The sequence below is a fragment of the Pan troglodytes genome, chromosome 10, assembly GCF_028858775.2.
Source record: "Pan troglodytes isolate AG18354 chromosome 10, NHGRI_mPanTro3-v2.0_pri, whole genome shotgun sequence".
Lineage (NCBI taxonomy): Eukaryota > Metazoa > Chordata > Mammalia > Primates > Hominidae > Pan > Pan troglodytes.
In genome coordinates this window covers 56401378-56409460 of record NC_072408.2, presented here as the reverse complement: position 1 = coordinate 56409460, position 8083 = coordinate 56401378, and the positions used below count along the sequence as shown (strand labels likewise).

The window sequence follows — 8083 nt, the reverse complement described above, 5'->3', positions numbered from 1 at the left end:
TTGGATCACTTTCATAATTCTTGTTCTTTATTAAATTCATGTCTCCTCAATGTATTATTTTTTTCTGTCCTACTTGGCAGTAAACTCCACTCACTTGACTATAACCTCTAGCAAAGTATGGATTCCGCATCCTGTTTTCTACTTGGTGTCCAGTGTTTACCATAAAGCAGCAGCACAAAGAGGATGCTCGATAACTGTTTACTGAACAAAAGGATGAATAAATGGCAACATCTTCAAGCCCAAACATTAACTAACATGAATATTAGTTAAGGAAACACTAGCTGCTCTTGGAATACAGTTTTATGAATTAAGTGGCAGCACGTTTTACTGCACATCCAGGGTATGTAGATGTGCCCATAGGTTTTATTTTGTTCCTGCTTATTTTAAACCTGTGAAGCAGTTCAGAGTAACATACAAAAAAAAAGGAAAGTTTCACCATACCAAATATCTATCATATTCTGGAGTGAGATATTAGACTCAGAAAAAGTCTAAATATAAATAACATAATATAAATAAAATTCTAAATTTAAATATAAATAAAATTCTATGGGTTTACATAGAAGAGTATGCAAACATGTGAACCATGATGCATTATTATTTTTTATTGCTTGTCACAGCTTCTTATACCCCTCATTAATGCATATTTGATGTTTTTATTTGGCAACATCATGCATCAATAATGATATTCTCTAATTATTTTAATTTCCTAATTAATCTAAACACCAAATTATTTTGTTTTGTTTTTACTGGTGGGTGGGTGGAGTGCTTTAAAAATGTCATGTCTTGACAGGCTGGGGCCTCCCACCTCCCACCTGGGACTCTAAGCCTGAGATAGAGGCCAAGGCCCGGATGGCAGTGCCCAGGCCCTGTACGTGAGGTCTCTGGTGCTATCTCCAGAATGTGGCATGCATCAGACACTGAAGGAGATGGACTTTGAGAGGGAAATCCACTTGGTAACCATGAAGAAGAATGGTTACAATGTTCCTTACTCTCCCAGCCACAGTGGGTACTACACTATTTGCCATTCTTGCTGGAAAGTAGAGCCAAGTTACTGGTATTCCCAAATCCACAAAGTGCTACTGCCTACACCAGGTACACTATGAGAAAGCTTTTGCTTTCTCATAGGCTTAACTTCAAGGTGGCAGATGATGACAAATTCTCCAGACTGTACAATGTTGCTTTGAAGGGTCAAGAAGACCTTTGTTCTCTCCTTTGAAACTCAGACCAGTCCTAAGGCTGTCTGAGTTGGAAAGGCATGAGCAACATGTGACCTGATGCCCTGTAATAGTAACTGACTAAATGGTTGTGTCTCCTCCACCTCCCCAATTAATATGTTGAAGTCCTAATACCCAGTGTGATAGTATGAAGGGACAGGGTCCTTGGTACATAATTAGGGTTAGATGAGGTCATGAGGGTGAGGCCCTCATGATGGGATTAGTGCCTTTGTAAAAAGGGACACTAGAGAGCTTGCTCTCCCTCTCTCTCTCTCTGTCTCCCTACACATGCACAAAAAGGTATGTAAGGACATAGTGAGAAGGTGGCCATTTGCAAGGCAGAAAGCAAGCCCTCACCAGGAAATGAATAGGCCAGCACTTTGATCTTGCATTTTCCAGCCTCCAGAATTATGAGAAACAAATTTCCATTGTTTAAAACACCAAATCTAAGGTATTTGCTATGGCAGCCCAAGCAGACTAAAACAGATTTAGTTACCAAAAAGTGGGGTACTACTGTAACAAATATCTAAACATATTTGTGCAAGTGGCTTTGGAACTGCGTACTGGGTAGAGGCTGGAAGAGTTTTGAGGCACATATTAGAAATATGGGCATTAGTGATTCTTGTGAGGTCTCAGATGGAAGTGAATAACCTGTTATCAGAACTAGAGGAAAGGCAATCCTTGTTATAAAGTGACAAACACTTGACTAAATTGTGTACTAGTGTTTTGTGGAAGGTAGAACTTGCTTGCAATGAAACTAGGTATTTAGCTAAGGAGATATATAAGCAAAGTGTTGAACGAGTGGCTTAGTTCTTCCTGACTGCTTATAGTAAAATGTGAATGGAGAGAGAGGAATTAAAGAAGGAATTGTTACACACAAAAAACCCCAAAACTTGAAGATTTAGGAAGTTCTCAGCTGCCCATATTGCAAAAATAAGAAAGCATATTCTGAAAAGCACACCAGAGGTGTTGCTAGACTGTCACTTTTTAAAGAGTTTATGGAATTATACACAGAGAAACATTGCAAGTTTGAGCTGAAGGGGATTGAGATGGGATGAAATAAAGGAAGGCTTTTAGACCTCTTGGATTTGATAGGATGGGATGATAGTGCCATTTGGCTGAGAACATGCACTATTCATCAAGAGGCAACAATGACCCTGAAGGTGATTAAGAAGGTGATCAAGGCCACTACCTTAGTTTTAACCAGCCAAACAGCCTCTGCCTGAAGCTGTTGGGGTGGGACCCTGACCTGGAACAAAGGAGCAATGCAGCCACCACAGTGTATCCAGAGAGCAGAACATCAAGCAAAAGAGGATTATCCTCAAGCCTTAAGATCTAATGAAATTTGCCTTACCAGGACTTGGATTTGCTTGGGACCTGTCACTCCTTTCTTTCTTCTGAAATGACCGTTTTTGAATGGAAATGTTTATCTTATGCCTGTTCTACTAGGGTATTTTGAAAGCATATAACTTTTTTGATTTTACAAGTTCACAGCTGGAGATGAATTTTGCCTCACTATATATCATATGTCCAGTTTCACCCATATTTTATTTAGATGATATTTAGATGAGACTTTGAACTTTAGAGTAGATGCTGGAATTAGTTAAATCTTTTGAGGCTATTGGGATGGAATGAATGTATTTTGCATGGAAGAAAGACATGTATTTTGGGGGACCAAGGATGGAATTTAGGGACTGAATATTTGTGTCCCCCACCCCCAAATTCATATGTTAATGCCCTAACCCCCAATATGATAATATTTCAAGACGGGACCCTTGGGAGATAATTAGCGTTAGATGAGGTCATGAGTACGTGGCCCTCATAATGAGATTAGTGCCCTTATAAAAAAAAGGAAGGAAGACCAGCTCTCTCTCTCTCTCACTCCCTCTCACTCTCCCTCACTCTCCCTCTCTGATGATAGAAAATATCATCAGGATATTAAAATATCCCTATCTTTTAGAAAGAGGTCAGAGGGGAAACCAGAGAGCAGGTTTGAGGGGTGAGGACTGCAAGTGCTAAAGCTTGAACAGATTATCAAACTCCAAATTATTCATGTGATGATGCCTACTCATTTGGGAGGGAAAGAGGGAGATCCCTCCCTCCATACACAAAAATTAATTTTTAAGGTATAAAATACCCACATATAAAAACCAAAACTATGTAAGTATTAGAAGTAACTACAAAATATATGATACAAATCAAAAGTTTTATAAAAGAAAAGCTTGACAAATTGAGTACATAAAAGTTTTAAACTGCTACAAAAAAAAGACAACTTGAACAAAGTTAAAAATAAGTGACAAAGCAAAAGATTGCTATATATGTATTACAAAGGATTCATATCCAAAATATGTTTTGTTTTGTTTTGTTTTGTTTTTGAGACAGACTCTCACTCTGTAGTCCAGTCTGGAGTGCAGTGGTGCAATCATGGCTCACTGCAGTCTCCACCTCACCGGCTCAAGGGATCCTCCAACCTCAGCCTCCTGAGTAACTAGGACCACACATCCAGCCAATATTTAAATTTTCTGTAGAGAAGGAGTCTCCCTATATTGCTCAGGCTTGTCTTGAATTCCTGGGCTCAAGCGATGCTCTCACCTTGGCCTCCCAGAGTACTGGGATTACAGATGTGAACTACCGTGCCCAGTCCCAGAATATGTTATAAAGCTCCTACAAATCAAAATGAAGAGACCAAAAAAAGTTTACAGAATCAGCAAAAGATATGGACTGACCATTCACAGAAGAGATCATACCAAACAACAACAACACAAAATGGTGCTCACCTTAGTAGTAATTAGGAAAATGCAAAATAAGGCAAAAAGTCAATGGCATTTTTGATCCTTTAGATTGTTACTAATAATGGCTTTCTGATAGAATCACAAATGTTGGCAACGTTTGACACTTCTCCGTGTTTTCCATATATTAACTCATTTAATCTCACAGTAACCCTATGATTAGGTGCTATATTGTCATCCACATTTTACAGTTGAACTGAGGCACAATATGGTTTAGTAACTTATACTGAGGTCTCACAGCTAATAAGTGGCTCTAGAGTCAATGCTCTAACCATTTCATTACATTGTTTATCAACTGGTAGCAACCTTTCTGGATGATAATTTCGCTGTAATAAAAACTTTTAAATAAATACACACTCAGACACATGAACTGTCAATTCTTGAGAACTGACAGTTCTGCTCTCTGGAATCAGAGGACTTAGGTTGGAGTATGAATCCACCTAATTACTGCCAAGTGCAAACCAGTCACTTCACTTCTATGAGTTTCAGAATTTTTATGGTATTTATTTTTATAGATTTAGTGAGTACAAGTACAGGTTTGTTACTTAGATATTTGCATAATAATTTTCATTTTAAAATGAAAATTCTATATGGTTGCATTGTGAAAATTAAAAGAGATTATATATTAGAAACACTTTGCAAATCAAAAACACTTTAAGACATTCTCTGATCTTACTGAATTTTTGTACTTTAAGAAAGCACTGGTGCTTGAGTTTTTGAATTTACTGAATAAAAATATTTCAGTGGAAAGCTAGTAGTCTTTCTGAATTTTTTTTTTTTTTTTTTTTTGAGACAAAGTCTTGCTCTGTTATGGAGGCTGGAGTGCAGTGGTGTGATCTCGGCTCACTGCAACCTCTGCCTCCCTGGTTCAAGTGATTCTCCTGCCTTAGCCTCCAGAGTAGCTAGGATTACAGGCCTGCGCTGCCACGCCCAGCTAATTTGTTTTGTTTTGTTTTGTTGCATTTTTAGTAGAAATGGGATTTCACCATGTTGGCCAGGCTGCTCTTGAACTCCTGATGTCAAGTCATCTGCCCACCTCAGCCTCCCAAAGTGCTGGGATTACAGGCGTAAGCCACTGCGCCCAGCCAGTCTTTCTTAATTTGATGAGCCTGTAATTTAAAAAAATTAAAAAATCAGTTTTGGAGTTGGTCATCAGCATTTTCAGGACGAAATACTAAGCTAAGAATTCAGCAGGCACTGGGAGTGGCAGATGACAAAGAAATAGGACTCATAGTGCTTCCCCTTTCGAGTTTACCATTTCCTTGTGGTTACACAACATGCACACAGGCAAGAGCTTAACATTTACAAAATAGTAGAGATGCTGTGGGGGTTCAGTGCCAACAAAACACATACAGCAAAGTCCTTGAAAGCAGAAGGCTTTTGGTGTCCAATAGGACCTAATTCATAATCCTGGCTTCTTCAGTTTCATAAACTAGAAATCACACTACCTACCAGGAAGGATTATCCTCAAAATCAAATTAGTGTAAATAAAATCGTTAGCACATACAGTATCTGGCATGAAGTTAAGAGCTTCTGCTATTATTGGCTGCAAAGAGAAGTCAGAGAGAAGAGTGAGCACAGTTCAGAACATCAGGCAGTAATTTAGTAAAGTGTAGTGTGAGAAAACATTTTCTAAAAGAAATATGTTTCACACATGCCTTAAAAGAGAAAAAGAAGAAATGACATTTTCCAAAATACTTGCTTTTAGCATGGGAGTCTTTACATGCTGGGACACATTAATCTGAGAGTGTGGTAACCACACCAGTAGCCAAAATTTAAAAAGAATAGGAATTTTGATGATGAATATAGGAAAAGTAAGTTGCACTGTTTCAGCTATCAATTTATATCTACATACCAGTGCATAATGTTATCAAATTCATCACACTTTCAAAAAAAGAATGATAACCTCTCTGATTAAAAAAAAAATCAGATTTTCACAGAAAAGGCAACATGGATGCTTTCTACTATTAAATAGAAGTATTTTCTATCTAGAGCTAAAGCAGCAAGCAGAACTTCAGAGCAACTTAAATTCAAAGTTGCCTTTAAAAAAAAACTAATTGACTTTATTTTTTGAGCAATTTTAGGTTTACAGAAAAATTGAGTGGAAAGGACCAAGTTCCCATATACCCCCTCAACGTTCCAGTTCCTCCTATTATTAATATCTTTCATTAGCGGTACATTTGTTACAACTGATAAAACAATATTAATACATTATTTTTAACTTAAGTCCATAATTTACATTAGTGTTAATTCTTTGTATTGTACAAGCATACATCATTTTTTGTACTTCGCTTTATTGTGCTCCACAGATATCGTATTTTTTACAAATTGAGGGTTTCTGGCCACCCTGTGTCAAGCAAGTCTATTGGCACCATTTTTCCAATAGCATGTGCTCACTTCATGTCTCTGTGTCAGGTTTTGGTAATTCTTCCAATATTTTAAAGCTTTTTCATTATTATTTTTTTGAGAGTTTGTATTATTTTAATTATTTTCACATGCAGAAAACTCAACAGCATACATTTAATCCAGTTTGGTGGCAAGTTCTTTAACCTTTGCCTTTTCCAGCATGGCAATGTGAACCACAGATTTGGGACCCAGCACATTGCCTTCCCCGCGATGGTGTCCAATAAGACCTAATTCATAATCCTGGCTTCTTCAGTTTCATAAACTAGAAATCACACTACCTACCAGGAAGGATTATCCTCAAAATCATCATATTTGTCATTGACTTTCATCATATTTGTCATTGTAATTGGTCCTGATAGCTTCCACCAGCTGTGCCAAAGCTCGTTTGTCTTCCGAGTTAACGTGTGTGAAGGTGACAGTGGTGCAGGTCTTCCTGTGGACTAAACATCCCAGTCTTGCCTTCCACTTGATAATGCAGTCAGGGACCCCCATTTTATGACACAGAGCAGGCCAGAAGACAACCAGCTCGATGGGATCCAAGTCGTTTGCAGTCACCACCAGCTGAGCCTTCTTGTTCTCCACCAAGGTAGTGATGGTCTTAACTCTTGCTCAAAGGACAGGTGGTCTCTTAATGGGGACGTCCCCTTTGCCAGCAGCTTTCTTCTTAGCCTGGGCCAACAGCCTCTGTTTCTTCTCTTGCTTTGCCTCTGGTCTGTACCCGTGGGCTAGCTTAAGCAGTTGTGTAGCTGTTTGGCAGTCCAAGGCCTGGGTGAACTGGTTAATCACAGGAGGCACTTTTAGCGGGTTATAGAGGATAGCTCTTTGCCACTGCAAACTGATACAGCCGGGCCATTTGATAAAGGGGGTGAGGTCTCTTTTAGGCTGGATGTCCTGTCCCATGCCTTTGAGGCTGGATGTCCTGTCCAAAGATTCACACCTTTCTCGGCCTCCTGCTTCTTCCCAACAGCAGGGTCTGGAGCCACCTTCCTCCCCTTGGCCTTCTTTCATTCTGGCATCTTGAGCACTGGAAGGAGTCATTATTATTATATGTGTTACAGCGATCTGTCATCAGTGATCTTTGATGTTATTATTGTAATTGTTTGGGGGCTGCCACAAACCACATCAATATAAGACTGCAGATTCAATCGGTAAATGTGTGTTCTGACAGTTCCACTCACTGGTCATTCTGCCACATCTGTCCCTCTCTTCAGACCTCGCTATTCCCTGAGACACAATAATATTGAAATTAGCCCAGTTGATAACCCTAAAATGGCTTCTAAGCATTCAAGGGAAAGAATGAGTCACATATCTCTCATTTTAAATCAAGAGCTAAAAATGCTTAAGTTTAGTGAGGAAGGCATGTTGGAAGCGAAGACAGGCCAAATGGTAAGCCTCCTGCACCAAATGGTTAGCCAAGTTATTAATGCAAAGAAAAAGTTCTTGAAGGAAATTGAAAGCACTACTCCAGTGAACCTACAAATAGAAAGTGAAACAGTCTTATTGCTTCAAATAAGCCTTATTGCTTATATAGAGAAAGTTTTAATGGTCTGGCTAAAAAATCAAACCAGCCATAACACTATCTTAAACCAAAGGCTAATCCAGACCAAGACCCAAATTCCTTTTTAATTCTATGAAGGCTCTGAGAGGTGAGGAAAAGTTGGAGGCTGGCAGAGG

General features: G+C 38.9%; 1 pseudogene; it reads right to left on the bottom strand.

Annotated features, from left to right (window-relative positions):
* Positions 1-6559: 6559 nt before the first annotated feature.
* On the bottom strand, positions 6560-7728 carry LOC466951 (large ribosomal subunit protein eL8-like; annotated as a pseudogene).
* Between the last annotated feature and the right edge of the window lie 355 nt (positions 7729-8083).